The sequence below is a fragment of the Mauremys reevesii genome, linkage group 1 (assembly GCF_016161935.1).
Source record: "Mauremys reevesii isolate NIE-2019 linkage group 1, ASM1616193v1, whole genome shotgun sequence".
NCBI classification, from domain to species: domain Eukaryota; kingdom Metazoa; phylum Chordata; order Testudines; family Geoemydidae; genus Mauremys; species Mauremys reevesii.
The window spans coordinates 360,000,604-360,024,417 of NC_052623.1; the positions used below are offsets into that span (position 1 = coordinate 360,000,604).

General features: G+C 50.8%; 1 protein-coding gene across 6 annotated transcripts in view; it reads left to right on the plus strand.

Annotated features, from left to right (window-relative positions):
* Positions 1 to 8,610: 8,610 nt before the first annotated feature.
* The window catches only part of LOC120395675 (C-type lectin BpLec-like), a 31,390-nt gene continuing 16,186 nt past the window's right edge, over positions 8,611 to 23,814 (plus strand). For 2 of the 6 annotated variants that reach the window (XM_039520305.1, XM_039520300.1), the window contains exons 1-3: positions 9,460 to 9,506; positions 9,980 to 10,138; positions 21,634 to 21,721. The gene's annotated coding sequence lies outside the window, so the exon portion shown is untranslated. Of the gene's footprint in view, positions 8,765 to 9,459; positions 9,507 to 9,979; positions 10,139 to 21,633; positions 21,722 to 23,814 lie in introns of those variants that run through there. The other 4 variants (XM_039520301.1, XM_039520302.1, XM_039520299.1 and 1 more) reach the window with 4 other exon arrangements.

Sequence of the window (23,814 nt, forward strand, 5' to 3'; positions counted from 1 at the left end):
CGCCCACGGAGGAGCTGCCCACGAGGGACACGGCCCCGTACAAAACCCTGGGGAATTAATAACCCAGAACTCTGTTCAGGGACAGGGGAGGGGGGATCAGGACCCACCCAAATCCCTGAACGCATGGACAGAACAAGGGGATCGTCACCAACATTCCCGGCTCCTTCCATCGGCTCAGGTGCTGGCAGCCCACTCCAGGCGCATACGGCTTCTGCTTCCCTCCCCAGCAAACAGCCCAAGGGACACACGATAGAGGCGGGGCCGTGGGCTGTCAGGATTAATGGTCGGAGCAGGAGCAGGAAGCGGATCCAATACAAGGGCCAGAGCCGGAGTCAGGCATTAAGAGCCAAGCCGAGGGTCAGAGGCAGGAGGGGACCCAGGCGGCACATCAAGGGTCAGAGCCGGAGCCCAGGGGCAGGGGAAGGAAGCCGGGACCAGGAGCAAGCTGGGGCGGCCAGGACTGAGCAGGAGCAGGGCTGGGAAACAAGCAGGAGCAGGAGGAGGAGCAGGGCTGGAGCAGGACAGGAGCACGGGGAGGAGCAGCAGGCACAGGGAGGATGGCGGCCGTGGCATGAACACACGGAGCAGCCCGCGAGCTGCTGGGCTAAGAGCCGGCCAGCTGCCCTTCCTGCCCAGGCAGGGGGTGCAGTCAGGCGGGCGGCCTGCAGCCGGCTGGCTGCGCTGGGTGGGTCGCCAGGTGACTAATTCTGCTGCAGCCCCTGATCCCCGACAGTGCGACCCCCAGCTTCATCCAGCGCCCCCATCCCCCAGACCGATCACCGTGATCTCTGCAGTGGGGAGCAGAGTAACTCTCCTGTGGATGAGCTTTGGGAGCGTCGTCGCGTGGGTCTGTGCACACGAGAGAGACCGGGGGCAGCAGCGTGGGGCTGGGGGACAGCGCGTGGGATGACACTGCAGGTGCTGCCTGTCGGGCTGTGCTGGAGATGGACGTGGAACCTGAGGGCAGGTCGGGGTGCGCTCCCCTCGGCAATGTGGGGATGGCAGGGGCAGGGGGTGCTGGAGACTCTCCCTTCACTTGCTATTTTCATGCTTCTGAGGGTTGGGCAGGTCCTGGTGTAACTTCAGCTGCCAGTAAATGTAGCCCTGTTGTCAGCGCTGACATTTCATAGCAATGATCAGTGTCTCCAGGGTCACTGGGCAGCCTCTGTCCGTGCCCTGCCCATGGCCCCTCAGCTCCGGGGCATGTCTCTAGCTGTGTAACCTTGGGTTTTACAGGGGCTCTGCTCTCCTTTGTCTCTGCAGTGTTAGGTGTAAGAAGTATAAACTGTTTAAATGTTCAATTAGTTGTTTAATAAGATGTTCATGAAGTAAATCACTGACTTTAAAATAAGATCCAATATGGAGCAAATGAACTATTGACCCCTGGACTCCATCTCTGAGAGGGGACTTGTTTACCATCAAGACACTGGCTCAAACCAGTCCAAACCGGTTTTTCCCGCCAAAACCAGCCCTCAGTGTTCCATCTCCTCAGAACCTTTCCCGCCACAAAAGTGATATAAGGACTTGTTCCACCCCAGCGACGGCCCGTACACGGTCGGGTCTTCACAGTGCTCCCGAGCTGGAGAGTGAAGAACCCCATCGGTCCCACTGTGAGACTGAGGAACAGGAGGCCTGTCACCACCATTCCTGCCATCCTGCATTCCTGGTGTCCACCATTCCAGAGGGCCTCCCTGCCAGCGACGAAACCCAACTTTTCCTTATCCACTTTCTCATCACTCATGATTTTATATACCTCCATCATATCCCCCCTAGTCGCCTCTTTTCCAAGCTGAAAAGTCCTAGCCTCTTTAATCTTTCCTCATACGGGACCCTCTCCAAACCCCTAATCATTTTAGTTGCCCTTTTCTGAACCTTTTCTAGTGCTAGAATATCTTTTTTGAGGTGAGGAGACCACATTTGTACACAGTATTCGAGATGTGGGAGTACCATGGATTTATATAACGGCAATAATATATTCTCAGTCTTATATGATAGAGGTCTATTAAATCATGAGTGATGTGGAGAAAGTGGATAAGGAAAAGTCATTTACTTATTCCCATAATACAAGAACTAGGGGTCACCAAATTAAATTAATGGGCAGCAGGTTTAAAACAAATAAAAAGAAGTTCTTCTTCACGCAGCGCACAGTCAATTTGTTGAACTCCTTGCCTGAGGAGGCTGTGAAGGCTGGACTATAACAGGGTTTAAAAGAGAACTGGATAAATTCATGGAGGTTAAGTCCATTAATGGCTGTTAGCCAGGATGGGTTAGGAATGGTGTTCCTAGACTCTGTTTGTCAGAGGGTGGAGATGGATGGCAGGAGAGAGATCACTTGATCATTGCCTGTTAAGTTCACTCCCTCTGGGGCACCTGGCATTGGCCACTGTCGGCAGACAGATACTGGGCTAGATGGACCTTTGGTCTGACCCAGTACGGCCTTTCTTATGTTCTTATGTTCTTATAATAAACTTTCCCGCCAGCATTCAGCTCAGTCTGTGTCTCCTTTCTCGTGTTCCTGACTCTGGCATGAACAGTTTATTGTGTTGCCTGGCCCCAGCCTCAGCACCCCAGAGACAGGCCCTGAGGGGCAGGAAAGGGACTGAAAAAGGAATGAGGGCCCTGACCTTCTGGTAAAAACATGGGGCATCGCTACCCTTGAGACACGGCCCATTCATCGACCTCCCTTCTGCCCCCGCAACCAGGGGCGGCTCTACGTTTTTGGCCGCCCCAAGCAGTCATGCGCGGGAGGCACCCCGGAGCCGCGGGAGCAGCGGACCTCCCGCGGGCATGACTGCAGAGGGACCGCTGGTCCCGCGTGGCTCGGCTGGACCTCCCGCGGCTGCGGACAGTTCGCGGGTCCAGCGGCTCCGCTTGAGCTGCCGCAGTCATGCCTGCGGGAGGTCCAGCCGAGCTGCGGGACGAGCGCCCCGTCCGCAGTCATGCCTGCGGCAGGTCCAGTCGTCCCGGGACTCCGGTGGACCTCCCGCAGGCATGACTGCGGCAGGTCCGCCGGCCCAGCTTGCCGCCCACCCCCAGCGGCAGGGGACGCCCCCCTACATTTTGCCGCCCTAGGCACCAGCTTGTTTTGCTGGTGCCTAGAGCCGCCCCTGCCCGCAACCCTCCACCCTGGGCGCTCATCCCTCCTGTCCTCATCTCAGCGCTCTCCAGAGCAGGACCTGTCTAACTTGCCTGCAATGCACCTGCTCATCTTGCAGAACAGGAATACAAACCAAAAAAGACTGAGCCAGGACTCCTGGGTTCCAATCTTAGTCCTGCTGGAGGGATCCTGCGTGACCCTGGGAACATCCCTTCTCCTCTTCCCTGTTACATTTATCTCCGTCCCTGACTGATGGGGTGTTCTCTACCCCAGCCTTCATACAGCCTCTCCCAGAGCGTCCCTTTATTGTGCTGGCCCCAGGCCTCTCCTCCAGGGACAGGGGCTCTCCTGCTTCAATCCCATTCAAATAGCAGCTAGAACAGTCACCAAGCTGCCAAACCCAGTTTGAGAGATTTCAGCTTTAAAACCGAACTGGCCTTCTGGCAAAGCCACAAACGTGAGCCCCGTTCAGGGGCACCAGGGGTAGGGACCCTCCACAATACAGCTCCTTTATATGAGCGGGATCTGAATGGGCTCCCCCCTGCCCTGTGGGGATGAGTTTGGGAACATACCTCTAGCCACAGAGTCAGAGCACTCTACATGCCTTGCCAGTGTGGACAGGTTGTGAGTTAGAGTGCAGTGAGCTGCTTTAATGCGCTGTAACTCGCAAGTGTAGCCATGCCCTAAGGGAATTGCTTGTGTGACTTGTGGTTAGCCAGTGGGGTAAAACTGAAGTCTTCTCTGTCTGGCTGGTTTGGTTTGCCTTGGTGTGCAAAGGAACCCAGCCTTGGGCGTGTAACTGCCCTGCTCTAAGCAATTTGTCCTGAATTGGCACTCTCAGAAGTGTCCCACCAAAGCCAGCAACATTACATCTTGCTTACAACACTCCTGCTAATACATCCCAGAATGATATTTGCTTTTTTTGTAACAGCATTACACTGTTGACCCATATTTAGCTTGTGCTCCACTATGACCCCCAGATCCTTTTCCTAAGTACTCCTTCCTAGGCAGTCGTTTCCCATTTTGTATGTGTGCAACTGATTGTTCCTTCCTAAGGGGAGTACTTTGCATTGGTCCTTATTGAATTTCATCCAGTTTACCTCACACCATTTCTCTAGTTTGTCCAGATGATTTTGAATTATAATCCTATCCTCCAAAGCATTTGCAACCCCTCCCAGCTTGGCATCATCTCCACACTTTATAAGTGTACTCTCTATGCCATTATCTAAATCATTGATGAAGATATTGAACAGAACCAGACCCAGAATCAATCCCTGTGGGACCCCACTTGTTATGCCCTTCCAGAATGACTGTGAACCACTGATAACTACTCTCTGGGAACGGTTTTCCAACCAGTTTTGCACCCACCTTATAGTAGTTACATCTAGGTTGCATTTCCCTAGTTTGCTTAGGAGAAGGTCCTGCAAGACAGTATAAAAAGCTCAACTAAAGTCAAGATATACCAAGTCCACTGCTTCCCCCCATCCACAATGCTTGTTACCCTGTCACAGAAAGCTGTCAGATTGGTTTGACATGATTTGTTCTTGACAAATCCATGCTGGCTGTTACTTATCTCCTTATTATCTTATGGATGTTTGAAAATTGATTGCTTAATTATTTGCTCCATTATATTTAAAGGTACAGAAGTTAAGCTGGCTGGTCTGTAATTCCCTGGTTTGTCCTTATTTCCCTTTTTATAGATGGACACTATATTTGCCCTTTTCTAGTCATCTGGAATCTCTCCCGTCTTCTATGACTTTTCAGAGATGATCACTAATGGCTCAGATATCTCCTCAGTCAGCTCCTTAGTATTTTAGGTTGCATTTTATCAGGCCCTTGTGACTTGAAGACATCTAACCTGTCTAAGTAATTTTTAACTTGTTCTTTCCCTATTTCAGCCTCTGATAGTTCCTTATTTTCACTGGCATTCACTGTTAGACGTCCAATCACCACCAACCTCCTCGGTGAAGAGTGAAACAAAGAAGTAATTAAGCACCTCTGCCATTCCACATTTTCTATTATTGTATTTCTCCCCTCATTGAGTAATGAGCCTACCCTGTCCTTGGTCTTCCTCTTGCTTCTAATGTATTTGTAGAATATTTTCTTGTTACCCTATATGTCTCTAGCTAGTTTGATCTTGTTTTGTGCCTTGGCCTTTATAATTTTGTCCCTACATACGTGTGTTATTTGTTTATATTCAACCTTTGTAATTTGACCTAGTTTCCACTCTTTGTAGGACTCTTTTTTGAGTTTTAGCTCACTGAAGAGCTCCTAGTTCAGCCAGGATGGTCTCTTCCCATATTTCCTGGCTTTCCTGTGCAGAGAGATGTGTGACAGGTTACCACCCCGTCTAAGGTTCCACCTGATGTACTGGGGTACCACTGAGCCTGCCCGTTCCACCAGCCTGGGCTCCCTTACCCTGCCCTGCTGAGCCAGGCCCTCAAGACCCCTCCAGCACACACAGGCAGGGACACACCCAGTTGCAGACAGACACAGACACTGAAATCGGCTCTGCGTGGGAAGGCTCCAGCTAGGGAATTGCCAAGCACTCAAGTGCTCACCCCCTCTGGAGTGCAAACCCCAAATGGTATCACATGGCGCTGCACAGAGAACTGTACGGCGTAAACATGGGTGGCAAGTTTGTAAAAATTTTGGTGGGGCCCAGAACCCGCCCCCAACTCCGCCCCCCCAACTCCGCCCCCACCTGCCTAAGGCTCTGGGAGGGGGCTCGGCGGGGGAGGTCTGGGGTGCAGATCCTGGGCTGGGGATTAGGGTGCAGGAAGGGTGCTGGGTGCAGGCTCTGGGCTGGGGCAGGGGGTGGGTGTGCAGGAGGAGGTGAAGGGTGCAGGCTTTGGGATGGAGTTTGGGGTTGGGAAGGGGTGTGTGGGAAGGGGGAGGGAGTTTGGGGATAGGAGGGAGTGCAGGGTGAGGACTGTGGGGCTGAGGATGAGGGGTACATGATGCAGGAGGGGGCTCAGGGCTAGGGAAGAGGGTTGGGCTGTGGGTGAGGGCTGTGGATGAGGGGTTCATGATGTGGGGGCGCTCAGGGCTGGGGCAGAGGATTAGGGTGTGGGGGGATGAGGGGTTCATGATGTAGGGGCGCTCAGGGCTGGGGCAGAGGTTTAGGGTGCGGGGATGAGGGTTCATGATGTGGGGCGCTCAGGGCTGGGGCAGAGGATTAGGGTGTGGGGATGAGGGCTCTGGCTGGGGCTGAGGATTAGGGTGCAGGGGATGAGGGCTCTGGCTGGGGCTGAGGTTTTGGGTGCAGGGGATGAGGGGTTCATGATGTGGGGTGCTCAGGGCTGGGGCTGAGGATTAGGGTGCGGGGAAGGAGGGCTCTGGCTGGGGCTGAGGGTTTGGGGTTGGAGAGGCTCAGGGTAAGGGCAGCCTGCCTTGCCAGTACTGGCGGAGGGCAGGCACTAGGACCCTGCGGCAGCAGACAGCAAATCTGCTGGGAGCCCTCCGGGCAGCAGGCAGGGGAGAGGCGCGCTGCGTTCTGTCAGGCAGGGACGCAACACAACGCGGCGGAGGGGGGGGAACACGCGGAGGGGGGGTGGCAGGCGGGGACTGGGACCTGCTCCAGGCAGGGTCGCGGCGGCGGGAGGAGACCTGCGGTGGCTGGGGCCGATCCAGGCAGGACCGGGGGGGGGCGGGAAGAGACCCAGCTCCAACTATTGCTGGAGCAGGGCGCCCAGCCCTGAATATTGCTGGGGCCCGGGCCCCACACAAATATATAACCTGCCGCCCATGGGCGTAAACTCATTGAAATGTGCCCCCCTCAATGTGGAGGAAGATCTGCACAGCTTCCCGCCCTCCCCTCCCCATTATGAATTCCATAAGTTGGTTTTAGAAAAAACAAAAACAAGTTTATTAGCTACAAAAGATAGATTTTAAGTGATTGTAAGTGGTAGCAAACACATCAAAGCAGATTGCACAGCAAATAAAACAAAAACACAATATAAGCTTAAGAAGCTAAAGAAACTGGTTACAGGCAATAATTTCTCACCCTAAATGTTGTTTTAGGCATATTGCAGAGGTTCTTGTAGGGAAGCTGCTCTTGCTTGCAGCTTAAAACTCCAGGTATTTCTCTCACAGGCCAGACACTTTTCCAGCCTGGGCTCAGTCCTTCTCCCCACCCCAGGCCCCGCTTTGTCTTTGTTTCTTAGATGTTCACAGTAGTCTCCTGGGTGGGGATTCAGTGAAGAAAGGACATTCATTCTGTCACTCCCCTGCCTTAAATAGATTTTATATATGGTGGGAATCTCTTGTTTTCCAGGGTGGTTCCCCTCGTCCCAGTGGAAAAATACTGGTATTCTATCATGGAGTCCAGTACCAGGTGACTGGAATACATGACCCTGCAGTCTCAAAGCAGCTATGAGTCAGTGGCAGTTTGTAGCATCCCAGGAAAGCTTCTGAGGAATGTGGGAGATTAATATCTTCAAAGATTTATTGTTCTCCCTAATGGTCCATTGACTTGTTACCAGCTAGCCAGCCAGACTGATTGCATTCTGTCTCGTGAGCGTTACCCAGGTGTAAACACTTTTGTAGTACAGACGTATAGTCAATATTCCTAACTTTAGATACAAAAATGATACATGCATACAAATAGGATAATCATATTCAATAAATCATAACTTTTCCAGTGATGTCTCACAAGACCTAACTTATATAAAATATGTTATGATTACGACACAATCATATCACATTACTATGAAAAAGATGGGAAGCAGTGCCACAGGATAGTTTGCTCTTGTGCCTTAATAATGTCTCTTTGAAAAAGGGCCAACTGTCTTCAGCTGTTTTTCCCCTTAGACTTCCTTCCCATGGGATCTTACCTACCAACTCCCTGAGTTTGTTAAAGTCGCCTTCTTGAAATCCACTGTCTTTATTGTGCTGTTCTCCCTCCTACCATTCCTTAGAATCATGAACTCTACCATTCCAAGATCACTTTCACCCAAGCTGCCTTCCCCTTTCAAATTCTCAACCAGTTTCTCCCTATTTGTCAATATCAAATCTAGAACAGCGTGATGGGGCACCTGCCACACTGTGCCCTAAGGGAGGCTGCGCAGGAGGCGACCAATCAGAGAAAGGCTGTGAGGAGCAGCCAATCAAGACCGGGCTGGTCCATATAAGAAGGGCTGCAGAGCAGAGCAGCTTCAGTGACTCCCTGGAGCTTGAGGAGGGAGGAGGACTGGCTGCCTTGCAGGCTGAAGGCAGCAAGCACCCTGGACAGAGCTGGTGGCAGAGACCCGGGGAGCTAAAGGCAGCTCCTGGTGGGCTGCAGGGATCTGCAGGCTGAGGCAAGGGCCAAGAGGGTGCTGGGGCTGCGGGGAAGTGGCCCAGGGAAATCTACTGAGGAGTCGGAGGGGGTACCGCAAGCAGCTGCCATCTACAGGTCCCTGGGCCGGGCCCCGGAGTAGTGGGCGGGCCTGGGTCCCCACCCCCTCGCCACTGAAATGGCTGGACTAAGGGACAGCGACATTCCCCCGAAAGGGGGAAGCACAGTGTGTGTCATGGCCAGAGGGCTGTGTCCTTGAAGAGGATGCCACGGTCCTTAGGGAGACATGGGCCCTAGAGCAAGAGTGACAACGAGGAGACACCACCCGAAGAGGGTGCATAAACATGCAGAACTAATCCCCAGGAAAACCAGCAGGAGGCGCTGGAGTGGTGAGTCACACCCCCTCACAAACAGCCTCTCCCCTAGTAGCTTTCTCCACCTCCTGAAATAAAGAGGTGAAGAAAGCTACTAGGGGAGGGTACTGTGTTATTTTCCCAACAAATGTCTGAGTAGCTGAAATCCCCCAACACCACCAAGTCCGGTGCTTTGGATGATTTTGTTAGTTGTTTTAAAAAAGCCTCATCCACCTCTTCTTCCTGGTTAGGTGGTCTGTGATAGATCCCTACCATGAGGGAGGGAGGGATAGCTCAGTGGTTTGACCATTGGCCTGCTAAACCCAGGATTGTGAGTTCAATCCTTGAGGGGGCCACTTAGGGTTCTAGGGCAAAAATTGGTCCTGCTAATGAAGGCAGGGGGCTGGACTCAATGACCTTTTTTAGGTCCCTTCCAGTTCTAGGAGATTGGTATATCTCCAATTATTACCTATGACATCATCCTGTTTTTTACCCCTTTTATCCTGACCCAGAGACTTTCAACAGGCCTGTCTCCTATTTCCAGCTCAGCCTCGGCCCAACACCTCCTCCCTTTTTTCATGCCTTGTCACCCTGCTCCTGCCTGGTAGGGCTTAAAGCTGCCCGGGAGAGGGCTGTGGCTGATGGGGAAAGCAGCCACAGGTGTAGCCAGTGCAATCAGGGCCCAGCTGGCCCTTATAAGAGGGCTGGGGCCAGAAGCAGGGACAGACTCTCTCTAGCTTTGAGAGGGAGGGACCTGGCTGCAGGAAGCTGAGAGAAGGTACCTGGAGTGGAGCAGGGCTGGGGGAAGGCCAAGGGAGGTGGGGAGCTATGGCCTCGAAACCCCCCAGGCTGTGGCCTAGTGGAAGGCCAATTAGGTACTGAGGTTGCAGGGAACAGCCCATGGGTAGGCAGAGGCAGCGGGTCCAAACCCCCCTTGCCTATGATGAGTGGCTTTTACACTGCAGTTTGCTACAGGGAGTGGGGGCTGGATGGTGACTGGCAGTAGCCTATGACTGAGGCAAGGTGGGGCTAAGGGGTTAGAGGTTTCCCTGGGTGGGGAGATCCTGAGACTGGAGGGGTATTATCAGGGGGCAGCACCCCAAAGACAAGTGGCACTGGGTCCTGGGAGGGACACGGGGACCAACGGCAGCAGGACACCAGCCTGCAGAGGGCACTCTGGAGTCTGGAAACGCTAATTCCCAGAGACAACCAGCAGGAGGCACTGCAGCGGTGAGTCCTGCCCCGTCACAGGTCCCCAGCTGAGGAACCCAAAACTGAGGAACTGTTGAAAGTCTTGGCCAAAGAACACAGAGCAGCAGCCTTCAAAGCCAGAGCCCTGAAGAAATGTTTGGGGAGGAGAAGGTTTTCAGCAGATGCCTTGGGACAGGAGCACGTTAAAGCACCTGACAGGTGGGACAGAAACTTTCCCACATCCCGTTTGTTAGCCACAGGGACAGCACTGGTGTTAGAAGTCACCTGCTGGGTGCAATTGTCCCAGCCAATCAGAGTCCAGCTGTTCTGTACAGTCACCCACTCCAGAGCTCAGACCACCAGCCCCTGCACCTGGCTGGTTCTCTGGCCTGTGCTGTACAGGAGACCCCACCTGGCTTTAACATCTGTGATAACCAAGGCTCCCAGCAAGCCCCAGGCCCCTTGCAGGCCTTTGGTTCAGCGACATTAAGCCTGTGCCCAAGTCCCTGGATAACACACCCTGAGTCTACAGCACGGTCTGTAACAGGCAGCCCAGGCTCATTGCTCCAATGGCACCACAGGGGGTGATGGGCTGATACAGCAAAGGTTTAACTGCCAGCTTGAGTGACGACCCCCCCCCACACACACACACACACATCTGTCCTGCACAGCCAAGCTCTGAGTGGCTGTTGGGGCAGGAATCCTCATGCCATGTGCTGTAACTTGGGGTCTCTCTCCCCCCCAGTTCATTTGTATTTGCTGATAATGAGGGGAGGTGGAGAATGGGGTGGGAGGGGAGACAACCCAAACTGTACAGTGATGGTGCAAATCAGATCATCTAGTCTGACCTCCTGCATCACATGGACCAGAGACCTCGCCAGTGAGTTCTGTGTCCGGCCCAGAGTGTCTGGTTTCACTGGGGTAGATCTGTAGAACTGCCCAGTCCCCACTGTTATTTATCACTCCACAATTCTGCTCTCACCTGCTAATAGCACTAGCAGAGATTTTATATTTTGTTTCAGGTCATTGCAGAAGATATTGAATGTCATAGGGCTGAGAACTGATCCCTGTAAGACTCTGCTACATCCACCCCTGGTGGATAGTGATTCCCCATTGACAGTTACCTTCTAGGGTCTATTAGTTGGCCAGTTCTTACTGTACTTAGTATCAGGGACACTGATGATTTTATACTGTGGTAGGTTTTTAACCAGAATGTCCAGCGGGACTAAGCCAAATGCCTTACACAGTCTGTCTATCATGTCAACACAGTTACTTTTATCAACCATATTTGTTATCTGAACAAAACCCCAGGCTGATTGCCTGTAATTCTGCTGCCACGCCTTGATTCTTTGCTGATTGCACCATAGATCAGCCTTTCCCTGATTTTGCCCATGATCAGTGTCAGGCTAACTGACATATAGTTACCCAGGGTAGCCCATTTCTCTTCTTCAATATTGGCATAAAATTCATTTTCCTCCAGTCCTCCAAAAAGTTGCCCAGTGTTTCAACATTTCTTAAAAATCATCATTAGTGCTTCAGACACCTCCTCAGCCATGTCTTGTAATACCCTTGGGTGCCAATTATCCAGTTCTGCTGCATTAAAAATTGTGTTACGGAATAGCAGGTATTTCTATAGCACTGTAAGGGATGAGTATATCTGGGCTCAAATTAGCTGAGATAATCCCACCCAGCTGGCTGGTTGATAACATCAATGCGGTGCTTATGGCTAACAAAGAGGATGTGGGAATGTTTCCATCTGAGAGAAGATGCTGCATGTATTAATCCTGCTGCCCCAGGCTGGCTCTGTGTGGGGCTGTGGTTCATTGGCCGGCTCTGTGGCACTCAGCTTTCCCTGCAGTGCATTAGCAATTCCCTGTCCAACATTGTGTTACAGAGCAAATGTCACTCACACTCATTGCTGATAACCCCAAGGTATTGATTCCCAGCACAGCCCTCTGGGAGCCGCTGAGGAGACCAGGGTGTCCTGGTTAGTGGTGGGAACAGCCCATGGCCCCAGAGGTCAAGAGCTGATGAAACTATCCAGACAGGCCAGGCCCCCACCACATGGCACTGGGAGCTCTGAGGGCTGATCTCTTCCTGGCCAGGCTCCGGAGCCAGCCAGCCATACTCATGTCCTGCTGTCCCACCTCCCAGATGTAGCAGGGGGCAGGGGCATTGTGCTGAGATGGCTCCAGCCACCCCTCTCAGGCAGCACCCACAGACCTGTGACGGGAACCAGCTCCTGCCCCTCCAGCACCCCACATCTCCTCTAGAACATCCCACAGGGAGCAGCCTCTCCCCGTCCTGCTCAGCACCCACCCCACACTGCTAGGAATATGGAGCGAAGGGCCAGGAACAGAGCATTCCTGCACAGACCGTTACGGGTGTCACCATTTTATTGCCCCATTAAGAGGTGACAGTTGTTCCCACAATTGCAATTTTCTTTGTAATCTAACAGTTGTGGTAGGTTAGGACCCAGCTTGGAGTGAGCAATTTACCCAACCTACAATGAGCTGAGATAACAAAATGCTGGCTCATTGCCTCTCGGCAGGGGCTGGAGGAGCTCACTGCTCTCTGGGGTAACCTGGTTCCTTTGACTCTCCCTGCCGCAAGACAGAGCCCAGTATGGCTTGGCCTTTGCATTAGGATTGGCCAGCTGCTGTTGTGCAGGGCGAGGCTGCTGCTAGTTTCTGCCTTTATGGTTAGTTGTGACTTTAAACAATTGTTCAAGGCACCCAGAGTTTGGAAAGGCAACATTTCTACTCAGCTTTTTTACTCTGGCAGAGCAAGTCCCTGCTCATGCCAAGGCCCCAGGCCTCACCAAACACTGACAAATGAATGGCTGGAAACCAGTCCGGCTCACCCAGGTGTTAGCGTTGTTAAAATAGGGGTTAGATTTATAAGAATGTGTTTAGGGTTCAGACTTTATGAAATGCTTGTAGGACGCTGCATGTTTTAATCTTACCTAAGCAGCAAAGAATCCTGTGGCACCTTATAGATTAACAGACGTATTGGCGCATGAGCTTTCGTGGGTGAATACATGACATGCATCTGACAAAGTGGGTATTCACCCACGAAAGCTCATGCTCCAATATGTCTGTTAGTCTATAAGGTGCCACAGGACTCTGCTACTTTTACAGATTCAGACTAACACGGCTACTCCTCTGACACTTAATCTTACCTATAACACCGGAACCCTATGGGATCAGGTTATGTTAGTTGTTTGCATTGCAACCCTCTGTGCTTGTGGAAGTCATCAAACAGGAAACAAGCACTCATTAACATAGAAATGCTGGCTGCCTACAGAAGGTGCTAGGTCCTGCACACCAAGGTGACCCCTGGAAACCAAATGAGGCATCGTGAAACATCAAAGAACAGAGACTTTGTTGACTGCTTCCCCCACACACCCATGATTAGGAGACGTGCAGCCCAAACTCCGGGGGAAAGGAATAAATATCCTTGTCAGAAAAAAAGTGTTACCTCTGTGTTGCTTGAACTCTGAGGGGTGAAGAGATCCCCAGGCTTGGCCTGGGTTAGCCCTGAAGGACATAAAGAGCTGGCACATTACAGCAGCTTCTATTCGCTCAGTGCCTCGGAACAGTTGATTAAATCTGCACTTTACACAATCAGTGTAGCTCAGTGGGTCCCAAACTTTAACAACCTGTGAACCCCTTTCACTAAAATGTCAAGTCTCGCGAACCCACTCCTAAAAATGAGTATTTCCAGGGATTTTCTCCTTTACCCAAGTATAAATGATAAAAGCAGTGACTTGGAAATATAAAATTTGTTTTTATGACATGCTTATTAAACACCATTTATTATTTATCATTCCAGTGTTTTTATTACATTAGGAAAATGGCAACACTCTTCCAAGATCTCACTTTCGTGGGTTATATCACTTTGAATAAACCTGTTATAAGACAAGGTTCCTATGCTTCATCAAGAAGTATCAGATGTGAAACAGCATGAAGGTATTTAAGAAGCCAACTCAAAGAGTTCCTCCTACACAAGCATTCAGGTCTTGAGCAGTCCGGGCAAACAACACACGTTACAACAAAGCTTAAACTTGTTCTTCATAATAATTTTAAAAACAAGACTAGCTGCCTATTTAATTTTAAAAACAGCAAAAACTATCCCCCTCCCTTTCCATTTCTTGTAAGGAGTCTTGAAGTCTTGATTGCCCCCTAGATCAACCTTTCCCTGATTTTGCCCAGGATCAGTGTCAGGCTAACTGACATATAGTTACCCAGGGCAACCCCTTTCTCTTCTTAAATATTAGCATAAAATTCATTTTCCTCCAGTCCTCCAAAAAGTTGCCCAGTGTTTCAGCCACCCAGGACTGAAGCCAGAGTCTGAGCCCAGCCACCCAGGGCTGAAGCTGAATCCTGAGTCTAGCCACCCGGAGTGGAAGCCATAGCCTGAGCACAGCTGCCTGGGGCTGAAACTGAAACCTGAGCCCTGCCACCTGGGTATCAAGTCACAGCTGAGCAGCCCAATCCCAGCCGCCCGGGGCTGAAGCTGGAGCCAGAGTCTAGCGGTGCAGAGATGAAGCCACAGCCCTGTTAGAGAAGGAGCAGGCTGACCTAGAGACGAAGTGAGGAAACAGGCTTTTTTATTGCAGTGGTTGTTCCCCTTGACCCAATGGTCAAGTAAGCACGGAGTTAATAACTTCACACTCTTTTATTGAAGTTAATATGTAAATTTTATTAAGATGATGTTTAAAAATGATGAATAGTACAGAGTTTAAACATAGAAATTTCGGGTTATCAGGGAATAACGTACAGATTATCAAGGGGTGTGAAGTTGAGTTTAAGATCAGATGGCGTAAGGAATAGATAATCTGCAATATCCCCGACTGGGGGTAAAAGGTTGACGGGTCAAAGTACAGACGTTGAGATATGATGTTCATATAGTGGCTATGTTCGGGTGTGGAGTATAATGAGTGGATATGATGATGAGGATGGATTGACCCTCATTTGGTGAGATTTAAATTCAGGGAGTTTATGGTTCCAGTTCATATAATGCAACGGAGAAGGTCTCTTGGTCCCCTTCTCATAGTCGAAGCGTGATGTCGCTCCGGCTCACGCCTCCTGGTACTGTCGGTGGCTGGTGATGTGTTCGGTGTAGGTGTCCCTGGACCATCAGATGGAGTCTGAGACCATGAGGCACCACATGAGCCATGCGTAGCATTGACCGATCCCACAGGTCCGCAGCACACGCTCATTGCAGGGGTCCCAGGTGCCCAGGGCTCCAACAATCAGGGCATCCATGTGCACTTCATAGTCCGTTTGTTATACCAATAGACTAAAAACCAGCAGGATCTTATTAAGAGGGGTAAGGCAAAGATGCCACATTTATTGTAAATATAATAATAAAGCAAAAGATAAACATAAACAACATTGTTAACTACTTATTCCTATCACTACTAATTCCTTATACACACACACACATATATTCATTCACACAATCATTCATTCAGGTTCTGTATAGGTGTTATAGTTACCAACCTAGAAGTTGCTGATGCCAACTTACTGGCCAGGTATCTTGGTCATGAGGATGGAGCCGAGTCTGTGTCAGATGCATCTGATGCTCCTGGATGTTGGCAGCAGAACCCGGGACTCAAAGTCCTGAGTTTTTAGAGTCCATTCTTACAGGAATTAATTCCTATGTTAGTCTATGGGAGCTGTTTCATGCTGCTGTTGCTGACTCAATCAGCAGATGGCACATTCCTGGTGGCTCCACACTGTCCAAAGTTTGTGTTTCTCATCCTTCCAGGTGTTGGGGTGGATCCCAGTTTACCCTCGGGGGGGGGGGGGTTGTCTGGTGGTCCACTTGACACATTCTTCGGCCGATGGATACTCCCTTTCTAGGCTGGCACCTCCCTAACCATTCATGTGCATCAAACATTCATCAACATACATTCCATAGTGTGTGCTAATTCATTTGAAGCAGCAAAGAATCCTGTGGCACCTTATAGACTAACAGATGTTTTGCAGCATGAGCTTTCGTGGGTGAATACCCACTTCTTCGGATGCAAGCAGTGGAAATTTCCAGGGGCAGGTATATATATATAAGCAAGCAAGAAGCAGGCTAGAGATAACGAGGTTAGATCAATCAGGGAGGATGGGGCCCTGTTCCAGCAGCTGAGGTGTGAAAACCAAGGGAGGAGAAACTGGTTCTGTAATTGGCAAGCCATTCACAGTCTTTGTTTAGTCCTAAACTGATGGTGTTAAATTTGCAAATGAATTGGAGCTCAGCAGTTTCTCTCTGGAGTCTGGTCCTAAAGTTTTTTTGCTGGAGGATGGCCACCTTAAAATCTGCTATTGTGTGGCCAGGGAGGTTGAAGTGTTCTCCTACAGGTTTTTGTATATTGCCATTCCTAATGTCTGATTTGTGTCCATTTATCCTTTTCCTTAGAGACTGTCCAGTTTGGCCGATGTACATAGCAGAGGGGCATTGCTGGCATATGATGGCGTATGTTACATTGGTGGACGTGCAGGTGAATGAACCGGTGATGGTGTGGCTGATCTGGTTAGGTCCTGTGATGGTGTTGCTGGTGTAGATATGTGGGCAGAGTTGGCATCGAGGTTTGTTGCATGGGTTGGTTCCTGAGCTAGAGTTACTATGGTGCGGTGTGCAGTTGCTGGTGAGAATATGCTTCAGGTTGGTAGGTTGTCTGTGGGCGAGGACTGGCCTGCCACCCAAGGCCTGTGAAAGTGTGGGATCATTGTCCAGGATGGGTTGTAGATCCCTGATGATGCGGTGGAGGGGTTTGAGCTGGGGACTGTATGTGATGGCCAGTGGAGTCCTGTTGGTTTCTTTCTTGGGCTTGTCTTGCAGTAGGAGGCTTCTGGGTACACATCTGGCTCTGTTGATCTGTTTCCTTATTTCCTCATGTGGGTACTGTAGTCTTGAGAATGCTTGGTGGAGATTTTCTAAGTGTTGGTCTCTGTCTGCGGGGTTAGAGCAGATACGGTTGTACCTCAGTGCTTGGCTGTAGACAATGGATCTTGTGGTGTGCCCGGGATGGAAGCTGGAGGCATGAAGGTAGGCATAGCGGTCGGTAGGTTTTCGGTATAGGGTGGTTGTAATGTGACCACCACTTATTTGCACCGTGGTGTCTAGGAAGTGGACCTCCCGTGTAGATAGGTCCAGGCTGAGGTTGATGGAGGGGTGGAAGCTGTTGAAATCATGGTGGAATTTTTCTAGAGTCTCCTTCCCATGGGTCCAGATGATGAAGATGTCATCAATGTAGCGTAGGTAGAGAAGGGGCGTGAGTGGACAGGAGCTGAGGAAGCGTTGTTCCAGGTCAGCCATAAAAATATTGGCATATTGTGGGGCCATGCGGGTGCCCATAGCGGTGCCACTGATCTGGAGATATATATTGTCATTAAATTTGAAATAGTTGTGTGTGAGGATAAAGGCACAGAGCTCAGCAACCAGTTGTGCTGTGGCATCATCAGGGATACTGTTCCTGACAGCTTGTATTCCATCAGTGTGTGGGATGTTTGTGTAGAGAGCCTCTACATCCATGGTGGCTAGGATGGTGTTCTCTGGAAGGTCACCAATGCATTGTAGTTTCCTCAGGAAATCAGTGGTGTCACGGAGATAGCTGGGAGTGCTGGTAACATAGGGTCTGAGTAGGGAGTCCACATATCCAGACAGTCCTTCAGTGAGAGTTCCAATGCCAGAGATGATGGGGCGTCCAGGATTACCAGGTTTGTGGATCTTAGGTAGTAGATAGAATAACCCTGGTCGAGGTTCTAAGGGTATGTTGATTTGTTCCGGTGTTAGTGTAGGGAGTGTCCTGAGTAGATGGTGCAGTTTCTTAGTGTATTCCTCAGTGGGATCTGAGGGAAGTAGCTTGTAAAATTTGGTATTGGAGAGTTGTCTGATGGCCTCCTTTTGGTAGTCAGACCTGTTCATGATGACAACAGCACCTCCTTTATCAGCCTCTTTGATTATAATGTCAGGATGGTTTCTGAGGCTGTGGATGGCATTGCGTTCTGCACGACTTAGGTTGTGAGGCAAGCGATGTTGTTTTTCCACAATTTCTGCCTGTGCACGTCGGCGGAAGCATTCAATGTATAGGTCCAAACTGTCATTTTGACCCTCAGGAGGAGTCCATGTGGAGTTCTTCTTCTTGTGCTGTTGGTGGGAGGGTAACTGTGTATCAGTGCGCTGTTCAGTGTTGTCCTGGAAGTATTCTTTGAGTCGGAGACGGCGAAAGTAGGCTTCCAGATCGCCGCAGAACTGTATCATGTTGGTGGGGGTGGCAGGGCAGAAAGAGAGTCCCCGAGATAGGACAGACTGTTATCTCTAGCCTGCTTCTTGCTTGCTTATATATATATATACCTGCCCCTGGAAATTTCCACTGCTTGCATCCGAAGAAGTGGGTATTCACCCACGAAAGCTCATGCTGCAAAACATCTGTTAGTCTATAAGGTGCCACAGGATTCTTTGCTGCTTCTACAGAACCAGACTAACACGGCTACCCCTCTGATACTTGATAATTCATTTGAGACTCCCGGCCCTTTAATCACAGAGGGTGGGGGTCTGTTTCTAGAAGCCCTTGCTGTTACAATGAAGTGAAAGTCACTTAAGGGCTTACAGCGTTTGTTTACATTGTATCAATTACAGCTTAAGGCTCACAGCAAGGGTGGTAGCATAGTGTTCACTTCAAGAACAAAGTCAATTAACTTGTTTGTAAGTTTTACATAGTAATAGAGTATCTTTCACAGGACAGATACAATCAATGATTTCTACAGACAGTAGCTTACAAGTTTTAGCAGAAGAAGTAAAAGAGATTTTTGTACTTGATGAAACTGTTAGATTTTTAAAGTGTGGGGGACAAATTGGGGGTGGGGCACTGTCACTTGGGGGAATCACTGTTAGTACCTTCTTTAATATCCCTACACTTTGCTATAAGGGTGTCGGCCAGGGGAGTGTACTTTTCCAGCTTAAGAGCATGGGCTTCGTGAGAGGCCAGGGTCCTGTTCTCAAAGGCAGGGCCAGCTCCAGGCACCAGTGCAGCAAGCAGGTGCTTGGGGAGGCCAAGGGGAGGGAGCGGCACGTTGGGCTCTTCAGCAGCAATTCGGCGGCGGATCTCTCAGTCCGTCTTGGAGGGAGGGACCTGTCGCTGAATTGCCGCCGAAGCAGTGGCGCTAGAACTGCCGCCAAAGTGCTGCCGATCACGTTTTTTTTCTGTCTCTTGGGGCAGCAAAAACGCTGGCGCCAGCCCTGCTCAAAGGAGACCATGACATTGATGAGGATGATCTTTTTCTGGGCCTCATCGGTGACGATGACATCAGGTCACAGTTGGATGTCGGTACTTGGGATGGTGCAGTTCTCAACGACCTCCCCCAGGCATGGTGCAATGGCTTCCACCAGGAGGTTCTGGGTGGCTTGTGGCACAGCTGCCAGGCTCTGGAGTGGGGCTGGATCTCATTGGAGTAGCCGCACTTCCTGCAATGCTTGTCTCGGTTCCCATGGCACGCGGCTCCATTGAGAAGGATGCAGTTGAGCCGGGCATGGTGGAGGAACCGCCAGTCAGTGAAACGGGTGAAGCTGCTCCCGGCGAGGAAGTGGTTGCTGGCATCCCACTTGCTGGTGAACTCGAAGGCTTTACCCTGGTCTGGTTTATTCTTCTGGGTTTCCATGTACAGTGAGTGGACAGAGGCCTTCAGGGTCCTCTCCAGCATGCCCCTGGCGCTTGGGGTGATGATGGTGTTGTCGTTGGACCTGATCTGTGGCACCAGGACTCCCAGCTCCTGGCGCTCCTCGCACCACTCCCAGCGGCAGCCGACACGCTTCCCCAGGCAACGCAAGGCACAGTGAAGCGATGTCACACCCGTCCCATCCAAATTCGCCATCCAGCAAGCCGCTCAGGGAGGTGGTGATATCTTGGTGGGAGGGGGCTCTGTCAAGCCCCTTCTTTGCTGCATCACAGAGGACGTTCACCGCGATGTTCCTTACCATGGGGTTGGGACATGTCAGCAGGTGGAAGGTGTGGGTGATCACCGTGACATCGCACAGGTTGTCCATGCAGGGGACGTTGATGCCGCCCTGCTGATGTAGACCAGCTCATTGCTGGCTCTCTGGGGAAGGAACAGCCACTTCTTCACCAGCTACCCGACAATCTTGTCTGCCTTGTTGAAGGGCACCTTCGCCACGGTGGATCCCCTTAGGACAAATGAGATGTGGGGGATCAGGAAGGTGTTCAGAGTGTTTATCTTCTGCCACGGTGCCAGCAGGGAGGCGTCAATCTTGGTGGCACCCTGCAAGATCTCCTGGATGGTGTCCTTGGGTGTCTGCCAGACATGGAAACCCACTGGCATGCTCAGGTGCTGGTACGCCTGCCCCTCTGCCAGGGGGATGTCGGGCTCGCCCTGGATCTGGAAACCCATCACCTGCACCGAGTCCTTTTTGCTGCCGTCAATGTGGAGAGTTGCACACTTCTTTGCATTGAAGCAAAGCCCCACCCAGTCAGCAGGTCCTTCAAAAAGACATTAAACTGATAAAAACGGAGACTACACTTAATCTAGCTCCATGGAGCCCATTAGAACATGATTGTGACTCACAATTTGAGAAGTGCTGCTCTTTGAAGTCCACACAATCTTCTTCAGCTACTCTTAGAAAACGCAGAGCCACCTTCAAGACTTGACCAACTCCTCTACTGTAATGTCTCCTGGTCTAGTCAGGAACTCTGTGATCTTCTGTTCCCGTGGGACATAAATAGTAGGGAGGTTCTTAGCTTCTGCTCCCTGTTGGTCTATGACTGCCTTAGTCAGCGATAAGGCTTCTCTCTGTTCTGTTCTAGCTTGTTTTAATGCCTCAGCTTGGTCTGATAATCTGCACTGAAGTTCAAAAAATTGAGCCCGTAATTCTCCATGGTGGGGTTCTTGATCAGGCCTGGAATGTGCTACCAGAACTCAACCAGTAAACCAATGGGGTGGACCCTGTGGATAGGACCCTCTTTGTAATGGCAATTATGTAAGAGGGGGAAGGGTCCCGCTATTGTGGGGAACTTTCCTGGTTTATACACTACCTTGGTGAAGTGAGCTAGCGAAAGGATCTGAGTTCTTGCTCCCACTCCCTTCACCCAGAGCCCTGCCTGACCTCGGAGACTCCCCTTCCACTTTCCTGTGCAGCAAAGTCCTCCTAACCCCAACAAGGCTGGCCCAGGATTCCCAGGGGGCTCGACCCCCAATCTTGTTGTGGTCACCTAGGACAGGGGCTAGGGTGGCCCACTCTGATGTGCTCCCTCCACTCTGGACATGTCCCTGGCCCACTCAGCATTATACACAGTTCAAAGCAAATACAATTTATTAAACAGCAACCAATTTAAAAATAAGGAAAAATGGGAAAGGTTAATGGAAAACATGTAACCCCACTCTGTCAGTTTCAGGGTCCTGATTTCTCCTCAGCCCCTCCCCTTTCTTTTGACATTGGGAAATGACCAACCAAAAACCACACCAAGTTTCACTAATGGCCCAACAGTGCCCTTACACAGAGGTCAAGGATGGGCACGTTACCCAAAGCCTCTGCCTTTGATCTCACCCTAACCAAGGCTTTGTGATGGTCCCAGCTCAGCTGCTGGGTGGCTCACAGAGTCTCTGTTTGCTGTGGACTGGGACCCTTGTATTTGTCAACGGGGCTGATTTGCATGTTCAGCATCCTCAGCTCCTCCCTTTCTTGCCTCCCTGCACCCTCAGTAGGTCTATAAATACCCCAGAGATCCAGCGCCCTGCACAGGCTGAGCTCCGATCCTCATCGCTCCAGACCAGCTGCCCAGACAGACAGGTGAGTCCCTGCCCCCTCCTGTCCCTTCCCTCCTCCACGCTGGGTGCTGGACACTCCGTGGCAGCCAAGCGCTGGGACGAAGCTTCATGGACGGACATGCCCTGTGTGAGTCCCTGGGGCCATCTCTGTCCCACCCCTTTCCCGGTGGGAATGGCCCAGCCTGCACCCCATCCCCTTGTGTCAGTGCCCCACATCCTCTCCCTGGGGCTCTGCTTCCTGCATCCCTACCCTGCAAAGCTGGAGAGGAGGGGCAGTGAGAGCCACAGGTGGTATCATAGGATTTTATCTTTGTCTTTTGTATAATTTAGAAGGAATGATAAAGAATAATATTTTAGCATGTGTTATATGTGTGGGTGTATGATTTGACCATATCCTGCCAGCCACCCTTTCTGAAAAGGAATCAATTATCACCGATAAGTACTGGAATCCTTCCTTACTCCTTGGCAATTTATCAATAACATTTTGTTGGTGCATCCTGGGTTGCCAGTGCGGAGGATGAGCCTTGTCCTGAGTGCACCGCACACAATTTCACACCCATGTTTTAACATCACCCTCCATACACTCCCATTCTGCTACTTGCTTTCGCTTTTTCAAAGTTCCTTCCACTCCTCCATGCATAAACTGATGGGCAACATTAACTCCTGTCTCTGTTTTTCCTGGAACTCAGTTTGGGCAGTTTGTAGCGCCATCTATTGGCTCAGATGTGTCAGCACAGACGTTCCTTTTCTGACCCTGGTTACAACTGCTATGTCGCTGTTGGGCTACTGTATCTACTCGGTTACTCCAGGTAACGTCCATACTTGTTCTTTTACTGTGTGCCCCTACATGTGTAACGATGCTGGTTCTGGCAGGACCCAACTGAGAGTGTCAGTTCAGGACTAATTGCTTAGAGCAGGGCAGTCACAGCCCAAGGCTGGGTTCCTTTGCACACCAAGGCAAATCAAACCAGCCAGATAGAGAGGACTTTGGTCTCACCCCACTGGCTGACCACAAGTCACACAAGCAATTTCCTTAGACACTCCAGTCTCCCAGCATCACCACCAGTGCCACTCGTCCTGGGGATGAATGGTTATGAAAACCAACACCCCAATAAAGGAAAAAGGTTCTCTCGATCCCAAAGGACCAAGTCCCAGACCCAGGTCAATATACACATCAGATCTTACCCACTAATCACGCTGTTGCCAATCCTTTACAATCTAAAGGTTTATTCATAAAAGGAAAAAGGTAGAGATGAGAGCTAGAATTGGTTAAATGGAATCAATTACATACAGTAATGGCAAAGTTCTTGATTCAGGCTTGTAGCTGTGATGGAACAAGCTGCAGGTTCAAATCAAGTCTCTGGAACATCCCCAGCTGGGATGGGTCATCAGTCCTTTGTTCAGAGCTTCCATTTGTAGCAAAGTCCCTCCAGAGGTAAGAAACAGGATTGAAGACAAGATGGAGATGAGGCATCAGCCTTATATAGGCTTTCCAGGTGTAAGAACCTCTTTGTTCTTACTGTGGAAAATTACAGCAAAATGGAGTCTGGAGTCACATGGGCACGTCCCTGCATACTTTGCTGAGTCACCAGGGGCAGCTCTAATAATTTGGCCGCCCCAAGCAGGCGGCATGCCGCAGGGGGCCCGCTCCTGGTCGCCGGTCCCGCGGCTCCTGGCAGTCATGCCTGCGGAAGGTCCGCCGGAGCCCCCTGCCGCCCTTCCGGCAAAATGCCGCCCCACGCGCGCGCTTGGCACGCTGGGGTCTAGAGCTGGCTCTGTGAGTCACAAGGCGTATCTGCCTTCTCTCAGTGGGTCAGTTGTGTAGCTGATGGTCCTTAATGGGCCATCAAGCAGGCTAGGCAGAGCTGACACCAATTTGTCTGGGGTGTCACCCAGAAGCACAGCATAAGTTTGAAATACAGACAGTATAGAGCCAATATTCATAACTTCAACTACAAAAATGATACACACATAGACGCCATAATCATAACCAGCAAACCATCACCTCTCCATAGACCCCTTACATGACAACCGTTATACAATATTTGCTGCAAATATATAACAGTGGTCTCAACAGTGATCTATACAGTTACAGATTATGTCAATAATGTCACA